Source organism: Lissotriton vulgaris, chromosome 12, assembly GCF_964263255.1.
Source record: "Lissotriton vulgaris chromosome 12, aLisVul1.2, whole genome shotgun sequence".
In the NCBI taxonomy this organism is placed as follows: domain Eukaryota; kingdom Metazoa; phylum Chordata; class Amphibia; order Caudata; family Salamandridae; genus Lissotriton; species Lissotriton vulgaris.
Window position 1 is genome coordinate 275,579,525 of NC_141700.1, and position 26,481 is coordinate 275,606,005.

The 26,481-nt window shown below is 43.4% G+C and overlaps 1 protein-coding gene across 1 annotated transcript in view; it reads right to left on the reverse strand.

Annotated features, from left to right (window-relative positions):
* Positions 1 to 26,481, reverse strand: part of NR1I3 (nuclear receptor subfamily 1 group I member 3) — an 832,555-nt gene that overhangs the window by 617,822 nt on the left and 188,252 nt on the right. The window lies entirely within an intron of this gene.

Genomic DNA, 26,481 nt, shown 5'->3' on the forward strand with positions numbered 1-26,481 from the left:
ACATTTCAAAATCAGCTGGAAAAGGCACACAATAGGATACGAATTTCACTTAGCACAATACCACTTAGCATAAGCGCTATCTAAATGTTGCAATACAATCCAAAAAAGAATTGAATATTGTGTCTCAATAGCAAGCAAAAGTGAGGGACTGTTTCTGTAGCATCATGTGCTATTTGTCAATGACTGACCCGTTTATAATGAAAATTGGGACGTTGGTAAGAGGGTCAATGCCCCTGGAAGTCTGGGAGAAAGTCAGCCACATTAACATAATGGGTTTCCAGAGCTGCTGTCTTCTGCCAAGTGCCTTTTTATCACCGAAGGCCACCTCTATGGGTCCCCATTCCATTGAATGTTTTCACATCAAAGCAATCATTGCTTCCTTGTGTAACCTGTGTAATGTCACACTGTGCTCAAATAGAATGCCGTATTTCTGGCTCATTTTAGACTCAGAAATCACAAACCGTGGTAGGTTTGGTACCCTCTTCACTTTCTGTAGTACCTTTCTCCAATCCGAGCCATCAGCGCAGGTACACTGATTGCTGGAGTAATATATGGTTGAAGCAAGTAGAGATGCCACCCTTCTCACAGAAACGACGCAGACAATTCTTCATGCTTGAAGATTCTGCAATGGCCAACAGCATGCCCTTGAATATGTCTAGGAAATCCTCCATTTCTGCATGGTTAACCCAGATTTTTACCTTTCCTGTACCCTATTTTTGTTGCTGGCTTTAGAACTCTATGCAATTTACCCCGCTAACTAGCAGTAAAGTGCTTGTGCTCCCCATTCAAACATAGTTCAGTTGGCCTAGTTCTAATTAGTATAGTTCACTTGCCTGAACGTCCCAAGTTTAAGATGTAAAAATGTAATCTGTTACTTGAAAGTTTAATGTCTGTAGCACTTATTGTGCCATTTATTAGTATATCAAAGCAAACATGGCTTCAGGCCTACTGTGTGAAGCATGAATGCTACAATGATACCTAGTGACAAAGCCCTAAACGATATTTTAAGCCGAGCTGCCCTTTGTAGAAAATCAGAGTATTTTCTACAAAGTACAGCTACCTTCATGCCAGGCAGGAAGGAAGGATTTCCCCAGGGCTCTATTCTTAGCCCAACTGTTTTTAACCTGTACATGTCCCCCTTGGCATCCTTGGCAGAGGCAAATAGCGCTCAGATTATATGCTACGTGGATGACACACAACTGATTTTCACTTGTGAAAAAGGAGCTGATTTTGACAGTGTTGATATCAGAACATGTCTCATAAAGGTGTTTCAGTGGCTCAAGGTGAATCAGCTGAAATGCAAATCAGATAAATCCAAGATTGCCTTCTTTGGCCAACCTGCAGTTAGTAATTGGAATGCATGATGGCCAGAAGAGTATTCACCGCCTCACGTAGAGCAGTCATCTGTGAGAAACCTGCGTGTTTTTCTGGATAACGCCCTTTCCATGAGGCTCCAGGTCCAAACTCTGGTTGGCACCTGCTTTGTTATTTTGCGTATGTTAAAAGAATTTCTTCCACTTCTGACAATAGAGACTAGGAAAATAGTGGTCCAGGCCTTGGTGACATCAAGACTAGACTACACACACATCTTGTGTCTGGGCCTTCCCAGCTGCCTTATACAAATCCTGAAAGTAGTGTAAAACGCTGTGGCCAGGGCGATCCTCAGACCAAACCAAGCTCTCATATGTCCCCCCTTCTTAAGTCCATCCATTGGCTTCGACTGTAAGAAAGGATCAAATTCAAGCCCTTTTTTAAGGCCCTTCATGGAAAAGGAGCACGTTACCTTAGCAAACGAGTTAACCACTATACTCCAGCACGACCTCTAAGATCTTCCTCCTCTGACCTTGCCCATACTCCCAAAGTACGCTTGGCCTGGATGGACAGCAGGCCTTTTGGTTTCCTGGGTGCACAGGCTTGGAACAGACTCCCTGCTACTCTGCGAGCCATCTCAGAACTCTCAACTTTCTAGATACACCTGAAAACATGGCTTTTTAAAACTTAGCTGCGTATCTAACTCCCTGCCACACGTTTCTGTCAGCGCCGGGGCACTCTTTTGAGTAGCTGTTGCGCTATAACAAATACGTTTCATTCATTCATTCAGTACAGATTAAAATACTAACACTTTATCACAGGAATGAGACCAGCCCCAGAAAATAATAAAACCAATATTTTTACTAATAGGGCAATAATAGCTAATTGTCTATCGATTTTAAGTGCCCTCTAGGGTGATGGGTACCCTACCATTCACCAATAATGTAATGTTAAGTGTAAAAAAAAAATTGTAAGAGGCACCTAATAAAAAATCCAGAATTCCATTTCAATGTAAAAACATGTTCCTTTTATTTTACCACCATAAACATTTTGCACAATGCACAACTCCTATTTGAATTCATTATGCATTTATACAATATATTAATTTTGTTGTGGATATACTGTGATTGCTCACATTATTGAACTTCATACAGCGTGTTGTCATTAAATAAACAACAAAAAATAAGCTAATCAAATTACAAGAATTTCTTAAATAAATTAATAGTGAGGTTGTGGTACAGCCACCTTTTTTTTCTTGACACCTGTAGCATTTTCAAGTCCGTAATTGAAAATGAAAATAAATATACAACTATGATTCTCTAGAACACACCCACAAATTGCCAGTTAAGCATATTCATCTTTCTGTCAAACAACAAAAAAGCATCTACACTTAAATGTTCTTTTAGGTTTCCCTACAGCCATCCGTCAATATCTCCAAACATATTTCATAATTAAGATAGAGAGACAAAATACATATTACTAAATCTGTGAAAGACCTTACAAGACCAGTAAGATAACTAAATACATACATTTCATAATATAAACTATTTATTTCAGAATACCTGAAAATCTAAAGAAGTTAATATTGTTATAAAAAATCGATTTGTTTTTTTCCCATTTTCTTTGATTCTCAATCAATTAGACAATATTAAATATTCAATTAAACAAGTTATGGAATTCCTCTTAACAATATCAAGATACAACAAAGAGAAAGGGAAAGGAAAAAAGAATAGCATATGTGTTTAATTTAGTCACATATAAAGGTTATAAACCAAACTTTTTATCCAGACTGAATAAAAAAAACACTGTAATTATTCGCTCAACACACCTAAATAAATGAAGAACCACTCCAATTGAGATAAAATACACCAAGGAAGTGAAACATTCTAATAGAATGATATTAAACGACTGAATAGTAATCCACAAAAGAAACAGAGTGGTATCTCAATGTGAAAATGAAGATCACAACACATGATACCTGCAAAGTAGTCCTAGATTGACTTAAAGATGAAATCGAATTTACACAGATTTCTACTGTGAAGTGTTTAAAACAAGCACAATAGATCTAAAACATACACCAATACAACTGATTTAAAGTCACACACTTAGCTTACAAAATTTGGTATTTCACATTTAGATGTTTCCCATAGTTGATCATTATTATCATTTGTTCAAATACAAAGTGTCTACCTATTAAAAAATTCCAACTTTTGAAAAGTCAAAAAGAAATGTCATTCATAAAAATAATTGCAAACATCTAGAAATCAAACCGAAAGTAAACTCAAATGACCAATATAACACAAGTGAAAATGAAACTCATCTTGTATTAGTAGGACAACTTTACTAACACTTCATTTAGTGACTTTGAGGGTTCACCCTGACAAGGGTTGTGATTATTCCTTGAGGTGGGCAACCCTAAATAATAATCAACTTCCTTGCCGTACGTGTGTAACACATTCTCTTATCCTATTTTTAACTTGGCACTGCTGCCCCTGGCGGCAATAATAAGCATTCAGGAATTGTTTAAATAGCTTGACAGAACTTTTAGGGGGATTTCTTCCTGGATTCTGTGTTGCAAGTTTAGAAACCAAATGGTAAATCATATCTGCTTTTGCTGATTATCAAATTTTTTTAACGGGCCATGACATAAATTTACCGGATGACCTAATTAAATGCAGGCTCAGTAGTAAACCTATCAACAAGCATGGTTTGGGCTCCGTTATGGCTTCCAAAGTTAGAGCTAGCCTCTTGGGCTGTAGGGAGTGTCCATGTCCTCAATAAGTCACTACTAAAGCAGCCACCCAGAGAAGTATAAGCTCCTGTGTGACAGAGCAAGCCCTGCAAGAAGGACATTTTATAGCCAGGATAAACAGTCTGCAAAATATTGCTTCACCCCGAGAAACAATAATGCTAGTTCAAGACTTGACTGTTCGGCTTCTTAGTCATATCCACCCTCTTCACAAGGGAGTAGCTGTGGTCTGTGAAAAAAACTCATATTAAGATGCCCTTTGAGCCTCACTTTTCCTGAATCCTGCCGGGCAGAATAGCTTGGTTATACATATAAAGTGTACTTTTTCAAAACAAGCCACAACGGACTGCTGCTGGTCACAATTCACTTGTTTAGAGAATCAATGCACATAAGGCATGTAGTTGTAAGCTATAGGCACTGTGTTTTTCACAAAAGGAATTCCATTTTCATTTCCTTGCTTCCCTCAATAATTCCAGTAGCTAATTCAGCCATCCTTCTTGCTTGCTCTTTATCTAACCTTTACATTTTCTTTGAATTTGCTCGCTTTTGTAAATTTCATTATTTATCTCCCCGGCCTGTCTATTTTTTTTTCAGCTTTCTTACTCCTCTTTCCAGCACATCTGTCTCAGATCATGTGAAGGATGTGCAGGGTTAAAGACATGTTTGCACCTCATTAAGATATGATTGCAGCAGATAAATGGGTTACTGATGGGCATTTAAAGCCTAATCCTGTTTTTTATTTTCTTAATTTAATAGCACCGATCAGCTGCAAGAGGATTTTATACTTACGGTTAGAAGTATATGTTGTAGGGTATCCCGTGCTATATTGTTGCTGCCAGTATTATGTTGTCCTCTTCTTTGTATTAAGGAACCAGGAAAGAGATGGGATAATAATGTGGTATTACTGTTTTATCTGGGCCTTTTCTTGCCTTTCTAGTCAGTCAGTCAGTCAGTCAAAAGTATTTTATTCGGTTAATTAAAACCATAAAAGCATTCTATACACAAAATTTTAATTAATAAAACATTAGTTAGCAGCAAAGATATTACACTAATTATAAACATTGAATAATCAGGAACAGACAATCTAAAATGGGACATTATAAAAAACCTCAATTTGTTAAAAATTGATTAATATAAGCTAGATCATAAAAATCACTCATTATTTCCTCCTTATTCTAACTGCTGTAATAAGAAAACTTGCTATACTAAAAATCTCCCAGACATTGGATAGCAACTGTAAGTGCATGAGTGCTGGTTTTACTTGTAAAAGCCTTTGTCCTTTAAAATTGGAAGGATAAAACGCTTCCGAATGTGGAAAAAATGGTCACAAAAGAAAATAAAGTGCAATGTATCCTGGGTGGAAAAGTTATCGCATATACATACACCCAGGTCCTCCACCCTTCTCCATCCCAGTGGTTCAGCAAGAAGAAAATGTAGCTGATTCAGCCAAAATCTTACCAGGAGAAAACGGTGGTTAGAATTAGATACCCCAGTCAAATAAGGTTCAATTGCACAGGACGTTTCAGCAATTGGTGAGCTCATACATTTGATTTTGCCAACTCCCTTTCTTCTCTTTCCATAAAAGCCCTATATTGGTAAGATTTCTTCACCCAGTGCATATCCCCCTTTAATAGTTTATCTGGTGAATTAAATAGCTCTGGTCGTCCCAATTTCACTGCCAGCCTTTGAACATGACTCAGCCAGGGGATACGACTCACTTGATCTAGAGCCAAATAATTTCTTATAACTTCACGATTCAGTTCTAGTTCGGGGTTCAACCAGGTTGAAATCCATTTCAAGAGAGGTGCTATTACAAATAAATCATCCACAAAGCCAGTCCCAGTATCCTGATGGATTATATATGTTGGCGTGGATTGTGGGACCGATAACAAGTTTCTTAAAAATGTATTCTCGACTACTTGGATTTCCCTTGCGTCTCCAAAACCCAATATATCCGCACCATAAGTTGCAATGGAGATGCATTATGCTCCATATATTTTTAGCAACGCTTGCATTGGTCTGGCCCCTAACCTGCTTGCGAAGCCCAGAACTGTGGATGTGGATCTAGCCAATACATTTCTCTTTGCATGTAGTTGCGGGATCCTTGTGCCTCGATCATCGAATAAAACGCCTAGGTAAGGGAAAGTGGTGACCCTGGTAATCACATTACCCTCACAATGGAGAGTTTTAACCCTTTTAGGCTTGGAGCCAATTATCCTTGTATGAGATTTTGAGAAATTGACACTTAAATTCAAGGATTTCATAAAATCAGCAAAGGAGTTTAAAAGAAGTTGTAAACCGACCGCCGTTCTCGCTAAAAGGGCAGCGCCATCCACGTATAGGAGTGCTGGGATCAGACGCTCCCCCACACGAGGAATATCTTTACTGGCTTCCCCTAAAACTTGATCCAAGTTATTAATATAAAGGGTGAAAAGTAAGGTGGCCAGAATACACCCCTGCCTAACACCATTGTGGATACATATTCCCCGGGTGCAATTCCCCCTTTGATCACAGTGGCTGTCAGATCCCAATGCAAGTCAGCAAGGAAATGAACAATATTTCTATTCACACCTAGCTTGAGAAGTATAACCCATAATTTGGACCTATTCACTCGGTCAAAGGCCGAGGAAAGGTCCATGAACGCCAGATAGAGTGTTCCCTTCTTGGCAATGGTGTACTTCCCAATTAATAGGTGCAGATTAAGGCACTGGTCAGTGGTGCCTCTTCCTTTCCTGAAGCAGTATTGCAGATCTGATAGGGTATTGGATTCAGTTAACCAGGCTGTGAGTTTGCTAAGTACCACCCTTCCGAGCACCTTTACGGCAGAGTCGATGAGCGATATTGGTCGATAGCAGCTTGGGTCCCCTCTATTACCCTTTTTAAAAATCGGGACAATCACTGACTCTGACTATGATCTAGGTAGACCTTTTTTACAAGCCATGTTAAAAACATGGGCTAATATGTTAGACCAAAGCATTATATCAAATTTACAAAGATGGGTTGGAACGCCGTCTGGTCCAGGGGCTTTGTTGCTAGTCATTTGGGTTTTGGCCTCCTCTACTTCTAGCTCCGTAAACGTCAAGATGTATGCCTAGACTTCAAATGTGGTACCTGAGGGTCCTCGAATATGCTGGTCGCCATATATAGATTTAAAATGGTTATACCAATCCTGCTCCTGTATGTTGCAATCAAGGAGAGAAACCATAGATTCTTGAAAAAAGGGTTTGTTAATAATTTCCCCAAAATTGGCACTATTTTTGATAACATCAATAGACAATAGATCGTTCCATGCCTCGTGCATAATCTCATTTTTGGGTTTATTTATTGCCAATTTATATGTTTTCCTTATAGCTGCTATGGCACATTTGTCTTGTGGTTTAAGTTTTAGGGCCACTAGCAACTTTCGGTGGGAAGCTGAACAGTTACGGTCAAACCACCTCTCCCCTTTATTTTGAAGTTCCTCACAAGGCTGTTTAAGATAGGAGGCCACCTGGGTCCAAATTTTAGTATATGCCATAAGGACCTCTTTGTCCCTCGAGTTGTCATTTAAACAGAGGTTCATCTCCCTTCCAACAATAAGCGACAAATTTGCCTGAAAGTCCCCTGCAACTACCGAGCACCATTTGAGTTTGCGGGCCAGGTCTTTGGCTCGTATATTAGAGGTACAAGCAGATCTTTTTGGTTTTCGGGTTTTCTTAAGACCTTCCGCCAGTGTCAAACTTATAGGATTATGGTCACTATACTGAGACCACATGTTGGTGTAAGCTATCACCCAAGAGGTCAAAGCTACACTAATAAAAATATAATTGATGGTGGAATGCATACCCCTATCTTTAAAGGTGGGGACGTCATCACCATCATGCATTATATTAGGATAAAATAGGCCATGGTCAGCCAAAGTGCTCTCCAAAAAACCACCCTGCAATGAATGTTCAAAATGCATCTCTAAATAATTAGCAGGGCCTAATCTGACCCAGACGTAACAATTTAGATGGCAAGGATGTACATTCAAATCACCTAAAACAATAACCGAATAAGAAGAAGTTTGTTTCCCAGTATACAGTTCAAGGAAACAATTAAGCCTGACCAAATGTTCATTTGTAGTAATTTTATCAAATGAATTCTAAAAATTAACAATAAGCAAGATTGGTGCATTAGTAAAAGTAATCTGTACCGCCAGACAATTCAGTGAGCCGGAGTCCAGTTTACAGTGAATGCCTGCAACTTTCAAAGAAATCAAGGTCAGTAGACCACCCTTTGCCCTACCGGCTACAGATGCTTTAGCTGGTTCCAAATAGGTGGTATAACCATCCATCCAGAAGTTATTCTCAGTGTCCCAGGTTTCCTGTAGCCCAATAATGTCAAACTCACTGAAGAAATCATCCACCTAGCGTCATCTGAATTATTTTTAAGTCCTGCTATGTTCCAACTTAATATCTTTGAACACTGTTCCAGATTATTCTTTACCCCCTGGGTAGGTTTACTCGGACAGATCATGTTATTAACTCCAGTTCCGTTCTGCCCTTCAGAACAGGGGTCTAGTCAGTCATTTTTATCCAGCTGACTTAGTGGGGCAAATCTATTAGGTGTCACAAACCTACTCTCTTTAATTCTATCGTCCGCAATGGTAGTCCCTTTTAGATGGCCTCGAGTTTAGACAATAATGTTTACCCTAGGGGACTGAACAGCGTTATATGTAGTTTGAGCAATGGATCTACACAGCCCTTTTCCTGCCGTATATCTTTGAAGCCCCTTGATATCTCTGCCACAAGCACCTATGTCTGGAGGATAAAAAAATCCCAAGGGTAAAGCTGTAATCCCTCCCCAGGCCCGAATAGGGCTCCCGTGGAGGAGCCAACCAGCCACATCCATCCGATCAAAATTGATCACTATGCAATCGTCATCTTCCGTTTTAGGGCAACTTCCCCCCCAGCCTACCCGCCTAGCCATTATAATATGTGTAGATGCTCTTAAACCCCCTCAGAAGGCCTACTGCACCAAAACATAACTTTACGAATGAGCTCCTCAGCTGTCTCAGTGCAATTACTTTTAAGAGGGGGTACCCCTACTAAAACCGACTCCGGAATCTGGGGATCACGGTTCGATCCCCGGCACCGGCGGCAGATTAGCCCAGCACCATGTGACTCTGGGCAATAGCTTGCTTAATCTTCCTGACGGCCCCCAGCGCCTAGAGACCCTTACGGGTGATTGTGCGCTTTACAAATGTGGATTATTATTATTATTATTATTATTATTATTATTAAACCGCCACTAGGGGAGTAGCCTTTGGTGGCAGATTCAGCCCTACTTGTTTGGCAAGTGCTCCTGAGGATGTTAGATTTGACCCTGTCAAAGATGGTGCATTAGACTTCCGTTGGGTGGTGTTCACAACTCCCTTTGCCATACCGCCCGTTGGGCCATTACATACATCATTTATATTAAAAGGCCCAAGGGAATCGAAGTCGGTACCCTATCGGCATCGGGGATCGTGATACGAGGTGTTTGTGATCTCCTGCCAACCTCTGCTTCACCTGATCTATTACCCACGGTATTTACTTTGTGAACCTGAGTCCCTCCCACACTGAGGTCAACAAGTTTGACTGTATTTTAGTTAGCCTGTCCATCACACGATCTAGACCAGATTTTACATACTTAAATAAGTCCTACTTTAGCGAACCAATAAGCATGTCAATGTGTGAGAGAACCGGGTCCATGTTCAAATTAGTCAAATTAAAGGATGTCAGTTCCTCTGTGGGCCGTTGCTCAGCACACCCCTTCCGTGTCGATAACTTCTTTGTGGCGGGCCTGTTTTTTAAACATTTTTTCCTCCCTTTAATGCCAGAGGCTACGGCCCATCTCTTGGTGGTCCCGTACTCCCTTTCTCCTCCAATTGACCTTTGGGGCAAGATGTAGAAGCAATGTCATTGTCTCTAATAATTGTATTTGCAGCCACGTCTGTTTGGTTGTGGACGGGATCTGGACATAGAGCATCCTTGGTGGCAATAACAACCGTTCCATCAGTCCCCAACCCCAGCTGAGCCTCCACGTCCTGAATCTCGTTGGTTATGGCCCCCACAGCTGTAGTCAAATAAGAGATAATGGAGTCACAACGTGGTACCTTTGCCTTAGATATGGTTGAAACTGCTGAGCATAAGTCTTCTCGCTTACCCATAATGGTGTCTCGGTGGAAGAGAGTAGGCCCGGTCCTGTCTCAGTCGGTCGCTGACGGGCGCAGACGGGCCCGCCCTTGGCCCGGGCTTCGCCCGCGGGCGTCCCGCGCTGCGGGTGCCCTGTCCCCCTTTTCAGCGCCTCCTGGCGCTCGGGGATGCGGTGCGCGGCGTGCGCACCGCAAGCAATGGCGGGATTTGCAGTCCACAGGGTGTCAGGCAATGGCGGGGTCCAGGCTTTCGCACTGACCCCCAGCAACAGCGTCCCAGGCAAGAAAGAGGTGGCTCGCAAAGGGCTTCACCAGGTAAAGAATCACAGGCACTTTCTAGTCATTGGGAGAAGCCTGATGAAGGTATAATATCCATCCGTACAGCTGACTATATTCGTTTCATGGCAGTCAACTGTGCTGCATCCATGGAATAACAAGCAGAGGTTCTCAAGAAATGTCATGACCTACAAGAGAACGTTTGGTTGTTTAACTGTGCAGGTCACACATTGAATGAATCAACTAGTGCAGCATAGGCGGTCAACTGTTAAATATAGGAAGACCACATAACACGAATTGTGTACTTTTGTGAAGCTTTTCTTTCTTTTTTCTCCTGATTTCTTGTTTTTACATTGTTGTGTTGTTTTGGAAGTCATTGTGAGGATTGCTCGCCATGCCACCTAAGACAGGAACCCATCGTATGCAAATCAGCCTCGACTTTCCAATAGGAACAATCGAGCCTGAAATGCCAGGCCAGGTGCCCTCTGAACAGGAACACTAGCAAACGAACATTGGTTTTGGTGTATGTAGGCCATGTCATTAGGGTGGTTCTTGGTTCCAGTGACAGTGAGCATGGCACCCATATCTACGCATACTCTTCACACTGAGTAATACACGGAGGTTATGGGTGGAACGCTAGAATTAATATCAGCCAATGGTAATTACTCAGAGCCTCAATCCAGTCCATCATTGGTTAGGCCAGCCATGCCACCTCAGACTGCCGCCTCAGACAGGAACCAGCCATGTGCAGATCAGCCTTGGCCCTGCTCCTGAGTTAAATCCCGAACTGTAAACCCTGATCCCCGCTAAACCGGAATACAAACAACCACAGACCATTTTCGGCCTATTTGGGCCTCTTCCTGCTGTACATTTGCAGGGCTGATGTGAGAGTTTCAAAAGTTTCTTTATCTTTGCATTCTTGTGCAGCAGTTGTGCAGTATACAATGCTTTGGTCCATTTTCGATCTTGTGCAGAAAGAAAAGCAGAGCTGGATTAGTTGCCAATAAATGCAGGACAGCAGCATACAGAGCGCATCAAATTGGATCCTGGTGAGTTACCCATTCTCCCTAAACAGCAGAGCAGGGAGTTGAAGTGGGTCCTCGTGGGGCAGGGACCTTTAAACAGTCACAATGACATATGGGGTGACTCACCATGGGCCACAACAGTCGCATAGTGGGTGTATCCATCATTGAAAATTATAGAAAATGTCTTAGAACTGCGGGCGATGCTTATGCTGCTGTGGCAACATAGGGCATTAGAGCAGCATATGGCAACTAATTCAGTGTTTATGGTTTCCAATTAAAAGCATTTATTTGACTCTTTGGGTTTTGTCAGTTTTAATGGATTTTAACAGAAAACCCAAAACCACAGCATGGAGGGAAAATGGCTGAGGTATGCGGGGGCAGAGTGTGTTCCTGAAATCAGAAATAAATGCCTTGAGGATTCCAGCTGAACGTACCCTTGGATCTGCCTCTCCCTCACCACACTGGAAAGACTGGAGATGCCTCTGATTCAGGTGGTGGCACAGTAAGGTAGAACACAGAAGAGGAACTTCAAATTGATGGGGCAGCAGACTCACCAAATAGTGTTACTAAACCGTGGATTGAAGAAGAGTACCCATTCAATCATTGCCGACCAGTGCTTAATTTGAGCCGGTGGTTTATGGTGCTCAGCCCTGGCACCTAATCATCAACACAGCCGCTTTTCATGAGCACCAGTTAAGGTAGGCAAGGGGAGATATTTGCCCAGAATCACAGGATGGTCTGGGGTTGCTTGTATTCCGGTTTAGAGGGTACCAGGGCTCACAGTTCAGGATTTAACTCTGGAGCAGGATGTTGGGCCAACGCTGAGACTCAAACCTGATTCCCCAGCTCCGATATCAGCAGCACTGGCCAGTACTCCACATCCTCGCTCCACTTTCATGGTTGGTTCTGATTTAGGCATCACAAACAGGAGAAATGGGCTGGTGCAAACAGCTTCCTGCCACTGTTGCAGACTGCACCATGCTGAAGATGAGTGCTGCCCCAAAATGACAGAGTACATGTGAGACTGCACAAAGTCTCCACCAGAAGGGAACACAAGTGATGCAGATCATTTTCAGCCTTATTAGTTCTGCCCGGTGTAGCTCAGATCCTGTGGCTAGCCAGCAAGTGCCCCACGTGAGGGTATGCACTTGGCCACCTAGGGTATTGCATCACAAACACAAAAGTTAATGGGAGGAATGCTTGCAAATAATGCTCGTGCTGGTTAGCATTCCAAGTCATCGTTTTATGTCCACCGTGCCACCCTTGACAGATGCCCGTCTTATGCAAATCAGTACTGACCCTGCTCTTCATGGGAAAAATCAATTACAAACTCCGAAGCCAGGTCCCCTCCAGAAGTCAAGACAAGGAACCCTGACCAGTTTCAGTCTTGTTAGGCATGGACAGTGATATGTAGCTTGGATCCAGTGGCACAGCGAGCAAGGGGCCTGTCTTATGCAAATCTGTACTGACCTTTCTCGTGGGAACAGTCCATTGCATCAGGGAATTTGAAAGATTTCCATACATAATCCTGGTGCACATTGTGAATTTCCAGATAGGTAGAAATCAGCAAAAATGTTAAGAGATAACATACGATTTGAAGATTCTATATACGTTTGTGAATACAGCTCAAGGGGATAAACTACCCCAAGGCCGTCCTTACAGAAATGCGGTACAAAAGGGGGTGGTGATGGACGGAGCATCTGAATCAATCAAACACTCACACCCAGTCAAAAGATCTGGGTTTAATCCATCACCGTTCTTTAGCCCACTCTGCCACCCCAGTTCAGACATGGCTATATGCAAATCAGTCTGACCCTGTGCCTCATGGGAACAGTCCAGCCCGAACCGCCAAGCCATGTCTTCCTTAGACCGGAAACAAGCTTCCGAGGACCGGTTTCTGGCATTCCAGCCGTCTTCAGCCCGGCTTGCTGGAATCCAGTGGCAAAGTGAGCAAGGGACTCACGTCTGAGCATACCCTGCCACACTTATGGCGGCCAAAAGCGGTACAAAAGGGGGTGGTGATGGACGGAGCATCTGAATCAATCAAACACTCACACCCAGTCAAAAGATCTGGGTTTAATCCATCACCGTTCCTTAGCCCACTCTGCCACCCCAGTTCAGACATGGCTATATGCAAATCAGTCTGACCCTGTGCCTCATGGGAATAGTCCAGCCCGAACCGCCAAGCCATGTCTTCCCTGGACCGGAAACAAGCTTCCGAGGACCGGTTTCTGGCATTGCAGCCGTCTTCAGCCCGGCTTGCTGGAATCCAGTGGCAAAGTGAGCAAGGGACTCACGTCTGAGCATACCCTGCCACACTTATGGCGGCCAAAAGCGGTACAAAAGGGGGTGGTGATGGACGGAGCATCTGAATCAATCAAACACTCACACCCAGTCAAAAGATCTGGGTTTAATCCATCACCGTTCTTTTGCCCACTCTGCCACCCCAGTTCAGACATGGCTATATGCAAATCAGTCTGACCCTGTGCCTCATGGGAACAGTCCAGCCCGAACCGCCAAGCCATGTCTTCCTTGGACCGGAAACAAGCTTCCGAGGACCGGTTTCTGGCATTCCAGCCGTCTTCATCCCAGCTTGCTGGAATCCAGTGGCAAAGTGAGCAAGGGACTCACGTCTGAGCATACCCTGCCACACTTATGGCGGCCAAAAGTGGTACAAAAGGGGGTGGTGATGGACGGAGCATCTGAATCAATCAAACACTCACACCCAGTCAAAAGATCTGGGTTTAATCCATCACCGTTCTTTAGCCCACTCTGCCACCCCAGTTCAGACATGGCTATATGCAAATCAGTCTGACCCTGTGCCTCATGGGAACAGTCCAGCCCGAACCGCCAAGCCATGTCTTCCTTAGACCGGAAACAAGCTTCCGAGGACCGGTTTCTGGCATTCCAGCCGTCTTCAGCCCGGCTTGCTTGAATCCAGTGGCAAAGTGAGCAAGGGACTCACGTCTGAGCATACCCTGCCACACTTATGGCGGCCAAAAGCGGTACAAAAGGGGGTGGTGATGGACGGAGCATCTGAATCAATCAAACACTCACACCCAGTCAGAAGATCTGGGTTTAATCCATCACCGTTCCTTAGCCCACTCTGCCACCCCAGTTCAGACATGGCTATATGCAAATCAGTCTGACCCTGTGCCTCATGGGAATAGTCCAGCCCGAACCGCCAAGCCATGTCTTCCCTGGACCGGAAACAAGCTTCCGAGGACCGGTTTCTGGCATTGCAGCCGTCTTCAGCCCGGCTTGCTGGAATCCAGTGGCAAAGTGAGCAAGGGACTCACGTCTGAGCATACCCTGCCACACTTATGGCGGCCAAAAGCGGTACAAAAGGGGGTGGTGATGGACGGAGCATCTGAATCAATCAAACACTCACACCCAGTCAAAAGATCTGGGTTTAATCCATCACCGTTCTTTTGCCCACTCTGCCACCCCAGTTCAGACATGGCTATATGCAAATCAGTATGACCCTGTGCCTCATGGGAACAGTCCAGCCCGAACCGCCAAGCCATGTCTTCCTTGGACCGGAAACAAGCTTCCGAGGACCGGTTTCTGGCATTCCAGCCGTCTTCATCCCAGCTTGCTGGAATCCAGTGGCAAAGTGAGCAAGGGACTCACGTCTGAGCATACCCTGCCACACTTATGGCGGCCAAAAGTGGTACAAAAGGGGGTGGTGATGGACGGAGCATCTGAATCAATCAAACACTCACACCCAGTCAAAAGATCTGGGTTTAATCCATCACCGTTCTTTAGCCCACTCTGCCACCCCAGTTCAGACATGGCTATATGCAAATCAGTCTGACCCTGTGCCTCATGGGAACAGTCCAGCCCGAACCGCCAAGCCATGTCTTCCCTGGACCGGAAACAAGCTTCCGAGGACCGGTTTCTGGCATTCCAGCCGTCTTCAGCCCGGCTTGCTTGAATCAAGTGGCAAAGTGAGCAAGGGACTCACGTCTGAGCATACCCTGCCACACTTATGGCGGCCAAAAGCGGTACAAAAGGGGGTGGTGATGGACGGAGCATCTGAATCAATCAAACACTCACACCCAGTCAAAAGATCTGGGTTTAATCCATCACCGTTCTTTTGCCCACTCTGCCACCCCAGTTCAGACATGGCTATATGCAAATCAGTCTGACCCTGTGCCTCATGGGAACAGTCCAGCCCGAACCGCCAAGCCATGTCTTCCTTAGACCGGAAACAAGCTTCCGAGGACCGGTTTCTGGCATTCCAGCCGTCTTCAGCCCGGCTTGCTGGAATCCAGTGGCAAAGTGAGCAAGGGACTCACGTCTGAGCATACCCTGCCACACTTATGGCGGCCAAAAGCGGTACAAAAGGGGGTGGTGATGGACGGAGCATCTGAATCAATCAAACACTCACACCCAGTCAAAAGATCTGGGTTTAATCCATCACCGTTCCTTAGCCCACTCTGCCACCCCAGTTCAGACATGGCTATATGCAAATCAGTCTGACCCTGTGCCTCATGGGAATAGTCCAGCCCGAACCGCCAAGCCATGTCTTCCCTGGACCGGAAACAAGCTTCCGAGGACCGGTTTTGTCATGTGCTTATCTAGGTTCCTGATCGATACTGTGACCTTATGCCCCTATTCGGCTATAAAGCCCTTTATTCCCTATATTGGCATAACCGTTCAAGTGCGATTTTCTGAAAAGTCATCTCTGGCCTCACACGAGCAGAGCCACAGAGCCACATTCCAGCATGACTCTCTGCTACTTCCTTTGCGACCAATTAGTGCAATGACAGAGCAGCAGTCACTATCTGATATTCCTAGATAACACTCCGAGTTCTTCAACAAGATAAAAACTTAGCAAACCTGGAAATCCCCGCTTGCTATGTTTTGATTAGTAATAGAACTCTAATGAGCAACTGATAGCTGCCACTTCCTAGTGACATCTTTAATTGACGTCTTATGTCCAGCAAACTTGCGTCAAACCCGGCACCTGTCAGGTATAAATATTACCAACGTTGCCTTAAGCAGTGTGCGTTGCCTGTTGCTGATGCCAGCTGCCTGCATGACCAGTGTTGGTAAAAACTAGCACTCTGTCGCTGCAGCCTGCTATCCTGTGGTGGTGAAGCTACTGATTACCATTATCGCCGCTACAGCGCGAACTATGGTTCAGTACGCTTGAGGAGCCGTGCAGCCGTCCTCTGCGAAGACATCCAGCCCAGCTGCCCGCGGACGCTGTCACCCCTCCTTCCTCCAGACGCGCTGAGAGAAGCCGCTGCATTTCTCGTGCAGAGAAATCCAGTCCCGGCGCTTCCGGTTTACCCTCGCGGGTGACTGGGATATCGAGAGAGACCCCTGAAGGAGATACCAATCCTCCATCATTCTATTCAGAGGTATGGTGTTGACTAAACCCTTAGAAGAGAAATTCTTGAAACAAACCTTGGCAAAACCAACTTAACTTAAGCTACTTACTTACTCCCCTTCTCACGTGTTAGGCTTAGGTCAGGCACACCGGGGTAGGCTTAGTTAGAAGCACCAGTTGAGTATGTTAGCCTAATGTATATATGACTGTATATATGTTTTATTACTTTTAAACCATTGTATGGCTAAGAAACCATATCAATGCTTTTACAGTTCTATTTCGCAATTCTTATCTTACTGTACGTACTTTTTATAATAACAGTTATTGCAATTGTGGCAATACATTTCTCTTGTATGAGAAGAAAGACTGTTCAATAAATGTTAACCTTTATTGATACACGCCCGTCTCTCTATTCTCTACATATTGTGAAAGTAAACTGCACTAGACTGACTGAGTGAAATCTATGTCTATTGTTTCACACGACCCTAGAGATCGACTCTTGATCTGAGGAGCAAAGTTGTCATGTTGCACGGTTGTTGGAAAACTGAATCCCTTCTTGTCTGTGCCAAGGAAGCTGATCACTTCCTATGCAGAGAAGAAAGTTTCCAGTGACCTCTGAGCTAGTTGGTAACACAACCCAATTAAGTTTAGCATAGTCAGTGGAGGCCTGGAATATAGCCAGTTCCACGTCGATACTACTGTTTATGTTATTCCAATGCGCAGGGCCTAGTGGGAAACTAGGAACTACACTACATGGCGCCCAACGTTTGGTAAGGCGATAAACTAACGTAAGACTTGTAGAGTAACTCAGTCGTGCATATTTCACACCCCTTTCTCCCGTAAAAACTCCAATAGACGTCTGGAGTGGGTGAAAGGTTAAAATCCGCCCGACCTTAGTAGGAAGAGATTCCTATGTAAAGCTCCGGTTTATTCAACGTTGAAGGATACAGTGTTCCAAAATATTGTGCATCTAATCTTTGTCTCCTTGGAGACCTACTCTGCAAAGCCTGCATTTTTAAAATGACAGACAGTGAAGAAGAAAGGGAAGCAGTTAGACTAGCATCCCAGCTAATGGAGGAAGACACAAGTCTCCTCGAAACAGATCCGGGTGCTATCATCATCCCGGTCCAGTTAAGAAGATCTATAACTTTAAAACTTATAGAAAACGGACTGCCACCTCAAGGTGGTACAGTAATTTTCGTGATAGAGGCTCACGAGTATCGGCAGACAGAGGTATTCTATTCATGGATAAACTTTCCAGCAGTAAACGCAATAACACAAGAGTTTCACTATTACAAAATAGAGGAACCTCCGGATGAGTACGCCCCTTTCGAGGAGGTTGAAATTCCACTTAAATTTCAAGAGCACCTGCTCTGGTTTAATGGCGCCCTAAAACACAATGATCACATTACCAGGCTCGGTCCACTAGGTAGACCAGGAGCCACGTGGCCGGTTCTAGCCAGCTACACACCACATCCTGACATTGCAAAAATGTCTAGAGAAGAGCTGTTAGCACAGCTAAACACATTAATAAAAATACATAGGCAATTAGTCCAATATGTAATACGGACTGCAACAGTCCAGCCAGCTGTTAATACACCACAGCTGACCCCTCATCAGGGGAACACAAATAAAATTACACCACAGAACATACAGTCATGTCTTGGTAAAACACCCGTAAAACGGGAACAAATTCCTTTCTGGTTAGCCCAGAAAATCACTCAAATAGAGGCAGTATTTCCTGATACTACCCCTATTGAGAAACACAGAATCTTGACCATCTGCCTTCCTATGGGAATCGCACCACACGTGGAGGACTGCGACACTTGGGGTACAGTCTTTGCTTCCATTTACACAAAAACACACGGTGTTCCGTCTATGGCGGTAATACCAGACGTGCTAAAACAGATTCAAAATGAATTCGGTCCAGAACCAGCTTTAAATCTAGGTATGAAATTACTGAAAGACTTCAAGCAGGTCACGGCTATATTATTAGCCAATGTAAAGGGAGAAGCAGCATCTGTGGCGATTCGCCAGAAGTTGAGGGAAACAGATATAAAAGATCCTGTTGAGCTTGCAAAAATCATAGAAAAATGCTATGAAGAATTAGGTAGAGACAGCTTGGGTGGAAAACCAGTTAAGCCCCAACTGCTCGAAAATCCTGAAAAATTATTTATTAAAAATAATTTAAACACTCCTAAAAAGAGCTGGGATGGAAATAAACAATCCACTCCCAAGGAAAAAGTTTTCCAGTCCAGAGGAAGGTCTCCTCGACGGAGGGAAAGAACTCCGACTCGAGAACGCCAGTCTCCCCAACGGGAGCCCTCTGAGAAAAGATATAACCTTAGAAATAGGGATAATATAAAAAGACCTGATAGATATCAAAGTATTGATACACGTCCCTCTCGATCTCTTCCACAGAATTCGGAAAGAAGAGGACGGTCAGACCCAGGAGAGCACACCAAGTCCAAAGACAAGGAACCTGCTCAAAATAAGAAATCTCAATTTCAGAAAAAGAAGGTAGCCAGTATTAGAGTAATCAACCATGCCGAGAATACTGAGGACACAGTTGAAAAACGGGGAGTGGGCATTGACAATGTTGGACAGTGCAGCAGAGATCAGTATAGCGCGCAAGAACTTGATGAGTCATCTGGAGACAGTGGACACGAATGAATACATTCAGGTTGAAACTGCCGACGCCAGACTTAGCGAGCCCCATAAAATATACGAAATAACATTGCGTATGGAGGGTGATAAGACTAGGAAAATTAAGGGTCTATTTTGGGATAAGCTCTCAAAAGGCTATGATATTCTGTTAGCTGAAAAAGATTGGCCCCCGGAGTTTGTCAGGGAGTGCCCTCGTGGCGAAGAAGTGATTATGCCTGCCTTCTCGAATCACATTCCGATTCATAAAAAATACACATATGCAAGGAAATGGGCAGTAGCCCAGGCACCTGCATTGTATAAAAATCATGTAGGATGGGATGAGGATTCTCCGCCTCACAAAATCCAACTAAAAAGTGAACCAACTGCCCAACGGCAGTATCCCATAAAGCAAGAAGCTAAAAAACAAGTCAGGGAGATCTTAGATTAACTTGAGTACCAGGGGGTGATTGAAACATGCACCTCTCAAATGAACAATCCTTTGTTTCCTGTCTCCAAGCCAGACAATTCATATCGTCTAGTTTTGGACTACAGACACCTTAATACATGTTGCAAAACTTTTGCAGTACAAAACTCGCATAGTGCAGCCCTAATGAATAACATAGTTAGGAAAAAATACAAAACGACATTAGACATTTCTAATGGTTTCTTTTGTCAAAACATTGCACCAGAAAGCAGATACTTGACCGCTTTCTCCGCATTTGGGTCGCAGAAAAAATTCTGTCGACTCCCACAGGGGTTCAAGAACAGCCCAGGACTATTCTCAGCTAGGGTAACAGAGTTACTACAAATCTATGATGATGAAGCATTATCTTACGTAGATGATATTTATCTCACAGACGACGACTTGGATACTCACTTGAAAAGAGTGAACACCATTATACTTGGGTTCGCAGCAGAGGGTTACAAATTCAACTTTAAAAAGTCCCGAATTGCCCATCTGACAGTACTATTTTTAGGGTACGAATTATCAAGTGAAGGGAAAAGCCTAGCGGACAACTTCTTAGAGAAGTGCGCTGTACTCCAAGCTCCAAAAACGCTGAAGAATTTACAATCAATACTAGGTTTTCTGAATTTCGGAAGAACTTACATCCTAAATTACGCAGAGAGGGTTAAACCTCTCTACGAACTAATTAAACCTGATTTAAAACAAATCAATTGGACTCAAAAACACACAGAAATTTTGAGATCACTGCAAACAGACATGTTAGCAAAAACAAAATTAGATACACGTGACAACACACGCGATCTGGTAATCCGAGTCATCCCAGGAAGATGCGGATTCACGTACCTAACCTCTAATGAGGGAGAAAAGGTACCTATTTCAATTAAATCTCACTTGTACACACAAGCAGAAAAAACATTCAGTCGCACAGGAAGAACTGTGAATGCAGTGCAAATCGCATTAGCAAATGAAAGAGAACTAGCACACGGCAAACGGATTAATATCCTCACAGCGGAATCCGCCTTCGAAGCGCTATTCAGCCCAGTAAACCTGCCTACAGTGTCACTGAATCCAAAATGGATACAGTGCATAGATTCTCTAGGAGCGGAAGATGTGAAATACTTTTTCGCCCCGCAATACACAGAACTGAATGATTTAGATTATGAAGAAGAATATCCTCTGCCAATCGAAATCCTGCCTCTCCCACAATACGCCTGTATAATCTACACAGATAGCTTTGTACAGCATTTCAACGTAGAGAGAAAATCCTACGATGCAGCATGTGCGATCATTAAATGTCGTTGGCTGTGCGGTAAAATCAAACCGAAAATAACAAAAACTGAATCAGTTAAGTACTGTTCGGCTCAAAGAACTGAAATCAGATCTTTAAAGATGGCGCTCGAAAATGCAGAACGCGAATTCCCCACACTTATAGTGTGCGATTCTCATTTTTGCGTCAATTCTTTCAATAACAAACTGCAGAGTTGGATCGAAAACGACTACAAAGATGACACAGGTGCCACAATAAAGCATAAAAAGCTCTGGAACGAGGTAGCTCTTTTACACAAAGAACTACAAATGACTCACGTGATTCACGCACAGAGTCTTCAACGTGATGGCGTTCACGTTGCAGGGAATTCATTGGCTAATACAGCCACCACGGAAGCAACTAACCCGGCTTCCGTAGTCACAAAAAAGCGTACAGATAAGTATATAGACGGGGAAACCATGCTGGCAGTAAGAACGACCGTAAAAGGCGACTGTGCAGCACTACCCGTAAACTATCCACTCAATTATGCATACATAATCGATGCAAACTCCGTTCCTTTTGCTCAAATCCCTGGAGTGGGGGATAGAGTAATTCCAAACAGGAGCAGGAGGGGCTTCCTCTTACTGGAAGCACACATGGGGTTGGGACTGAGACACCAAACAATCAAAGCCTCTCTGAAAGAATTGCAATCAGAGTACTGGTGGCCAGGAATGAGTATAGATATTCAATGTTTTGCTCAAAATTGTGAAGACTGCAACAGAGATCGCAGTAATGAACAGGCCAGTGTAGTTTCAGGATCCCTTCTAGACAGCATAAGGCGGTCTATCTGCGCAATCAAAGAAGAGAAGCGCGTCCCAGTGTACAACGTTTAAGACGAAATACACTTAAATAATGAGGCCTCCAGCACTCGGCTGACGCTAGAACTGTTATAAAAGATTTGCGAGTCCATATCGGCATATACGCAATTACCACGTTCCATTCTGACCAGGGTCCTGCTTTTAGCTCTCGAGCTTATAAGGAGGCAATGGCTAGCATGGGAATTGGGTTGTGGTATTCTTGTCAGTCATACCCCGGGAGGGAATAGTGTGATAGAAAGAAAAAACCGGGATATAAAGCAATCTATAACAGCGAAGGTATTAGGTTCAGGCGCTGGGTGGGTCAAACATTTAATAAGTGTCCAGACTAGTCTTAACAACATGCCAAGAAATTCTCTAAAAGGTTTCAGCCCATACGAACTATTGTTCGGAATAAGAATGAACGTTCAGGACCTCGATAGTCAGATATCAGTGGTACAAAAAGAAACAAAACAGTTTGAAGTAAAAGACCGTTTGGCTGTTTTACAGGAACTGAATGAAACAAGAAAATCATTAAGCAACATAAAGTTAAAGCAACAGCCAAGTACCACTGACGAGGCACCACCCGCAACAGCCCCAGCAAGGCCTGTCTGGATTCCAAAGATTGGGGATCTAGTCAGAGAAAAGATCGCGGTGAAGAAGGAATTTGGGCCTTCTTACAGAAAAGCAGTACCTGTCTTAGCAGTCTCCGGAACAAGATCAGTTGTGCTACCGCCCCTTGCTGGTAAAAAGGAGAACAGAATCGTGTCCATCGATCTGGTAAAACCACAAGCATGTGGCCTATAATCAATAGTAGGCCCAGTGGACTCCCAAGAAACAACAGAATACCCAAACTTGCAACAATCCAAGAGGTTCAAACTGAAAGACTCATCACATTCGATCAGCCTGCAGTGCACAATGAAGGACTATGCAATAATGCCATGGAACTCGTGCCTCTTGAAACACAGATTGAAACAGTTCGTCAAGAAACAACACCAGTCTACAATGATGTGGCATCAGAATGTGCTACCGAGAGACAGATTGAAAGAACAATCCCATCAATTGACAGAACTGCCTCTGGTTATTTCATCAACTTCGACAACTTCTCTGAAGATTTAAACGACCCCGAAGTGATGCCAGAAACAAAAAAGTCTTTTAAAGAAAAAGCAACGGAACTCTTTCATCAACTGAAGGAAATCTACCTCATTTCCCCTTGGCTAGAGTGCTGGTTCGGTCTAGGTGTATTTTTCCTCCTGCTTTGGCTCATCATGGTACTGTGTTTGGGAAAATTCATTGAAGGGAAATATATTACAATGGACACAGCAAGTCAGAACATCAACATAGTCCTGAAACAACACAGATCATCCCACGTGAAGAAAAGAGAACTGTCAACAGTAAATGTCACAGCAATTCCAATACCTGGTGGGGTGGTATGGGAGAAAACAGACTATGAGATCTATGGTCCGGTCGAAATCCTGAAGTATCCTCATCAACTAAAGGTTTCCTTAAGTGACTTTGTTACACCTAGTACATTCTCTGATGATTGGGACTTTAACAGTATTAATGACATGATGTCTGATTTAGTTATGTCAGCTAGATTCACAGATCATGATTATTTACAAGGTTCATCTAGTTATGAGCAGTTATTCTGTTATACCCACTATGGTGATCACTACTTGCATAAATCTGCACAGCCTAGAAATGTTTTTATGTATAACCAATGGGAACATTGTTCTACACCACCTAAAAGCAGTTCTAAAGCATTTTTTGAGAAATTCAAATATTTTTCAGGGTTTAACACCAGTGATGCAGAAAGGTTTTATTATAAACTGTTAGATAAAACAGGAATGAAAACAATGCTGACAAATTCTAAATTGATATATTCAGAAGCATTTTATGACAAAATGATGACATTTGGTTTTGATTATTGGAAAAATAATATTGAAACGAAAACGATCTGGGGTACAAAAGATTGGCAGGTGCAAGGCTTAGAAGCACTGTTTAGAACCTGCATGATACCAGAACAAATGTTATTTTTAAATGACACTGTACACCAAACATCCTGTCTTGGCCTAGCTAAGAACAAAGAAATGAAAACACCGTCTATACCAAAGCCAATAGCTGAGAATGCAACTGCAGATAATGAGTTAGACGTGTCACACATTTTACATTTCAACAGAACACATCCTGATTGGAAAAAGTGGTTAATCTGGCCTACAGACACAAATAGCTGTCAAGATAGATTCCTGAATAAAACACAGGGTTTAAAAATGACCAGATTAGACTCAAGATATTCCCAGAGACAACATCCAGGAATAATAACAACATACAGTGTAGGTAAACTCTGCCTAGAATGGCTAGCTACATCCACACTGGCTGAAATTAAGCAACACTTGTCTTTATTAAAAGATGGTGCTGATTTGCGCGATTTCATTCTTGGACCACGCAAACAGCGTCAAAAGCGTTTCATAGCGACCAGCATCTATGCTGCTTACAACGAGGCTTGGAAAGTAAAGCAAATTGAAACTGCTGAAAAGATACGAGAAATTGATCGTATTAATTTGGAGAAATCACTTTCTGTAGTAGACAATGGGTTAATGACTCTGTCTTCCAGAATATATTCTTTGGACAATATTGTATCCTCTGCCTTTGATGTGATAGACAGAGATTTGCTAATGTTACAACATGGCCAGTCTCAATTACGCTCTATTATAGAACTAGGCTGGACGTTGCAAAACCTTCGTTCAGGCTATGTGCCTTGGCGTTTGATAAACACAACGTCATTATTTTCCATTTTTAACCTTACTGATAAACAGATCAGTCTGGCACAGAAAGGAGCAGACTATACAATTTTGAGCATCGAGAAACTCGAGAGATTACCATTGACAATGTCAGAGAGTCCTGTCATTGAATGGATAATACACGGGATTATCACAATTCCGATAACAACTTTCCGATTTCATAAGTGCCTTGAATACATACCTGCTGGCCAGTATGAACAATTGGGTAAGGGATATGTAAAATCCGAATGGAAATTACCATACACTCATTCTTGCTATAGTGACAGCGACAAAAATGTATTTCTTAGTGGTGACAACTGTAAACATTCACTAAGCGGTATACTTTTGTGTCAGGGTATTAATTTACACGGAGCATGTGATGGAAATTCAAACAACCTTTCATGCCACCAGCTAGTCACACCTGCAACTCAGATAGAGCCCTTCTTTATGCAACTCGCAAACGGGAGTTACATTCTAAGAACGGATCACAGGTGCTGTGGCCTCGCGCCCGGACTAAGTTATCTAGTAGAAGTAACGTCCATGGTCAAATGCTGTATGCAAGCATTGTTCCCGAGCGGGCCTCCAGACATAGTGACTCCCCTCTGGCCTCGTCTGAATCTCTATTCTATACGAATTGATACATTAAGCAAAATGAAATCTGTGCTTTTACAGACAACAGTGCCTATAACGTCATCTAAAGAGACGTATGATCTTCTAGTCGCAAGGACGGCTACTGAAGTCCATGACCTTTTATCAACAAATTGCCCCGTGCATTTCGTACAAATGCTCGAGCAACTCCTTAACATGTCTAGTGCCACGAGCATCCCAGGCATATTTAAGACAGTCTTTACAGGACTGCTAACACCCTTCCAGGCAATTTTGGGAATATTTCCTAATTTTGTGCACTCCATTTTTGGTGGTATTCCACTATTTTTTGGACTCATCGCAGGGATTCTATTTTTGACCCTCCTGCTACGTTATGGCAAGCCTCGGCTCAGACATAGCTCCCATGGGAATGGAAGAGACAATCCTAGCAATGCGCTACAGGGACAGGATAACTAACGTCCTCGGATTGGCCAGGCTGAGAGATCTAAACATGACCTGGTTCCTTTCATTCAGACCAATATGGCAAAATTGCATTTTACCTGTGCTACGGTGTATGCTTTGCGGCGAGGAATGCGTGTTGGACATCTGTCTTTCACTTCCATCAGCAGTACCAATGGACGTCGATACTTTGCTAAGTCCAATAACGGCTCACGCATTGTGTTGTCCCCAGCGGCTACCAATCCTGATGACGGCATTCGTGGAGACTCCTGTACTACAGCCAAGTGGTAACAGTGGAGCGAGTGACAAAAGCAACATCATCCAGGTACAACGTTCTGTGAGCATTTCTGATCCTGTCTTCGATGACAGCAATCATTCTCACACCTGCCAAGTTTCAGCGCTATCTAATTTGGTTGAACTATCACCTGATTTTGTAGACCAATTCTTTGCGAGCCTGTCTGATACGATGTTCTCACCCATAGAGAAACAATAACTTTTGAAAAGCTTTCCGACACACAGCGTTCCTATGAACTCTGGATTCGGCCTTCAGTTTTGATCAACAAAAAACTGCCAGGAGCTTTGGTAA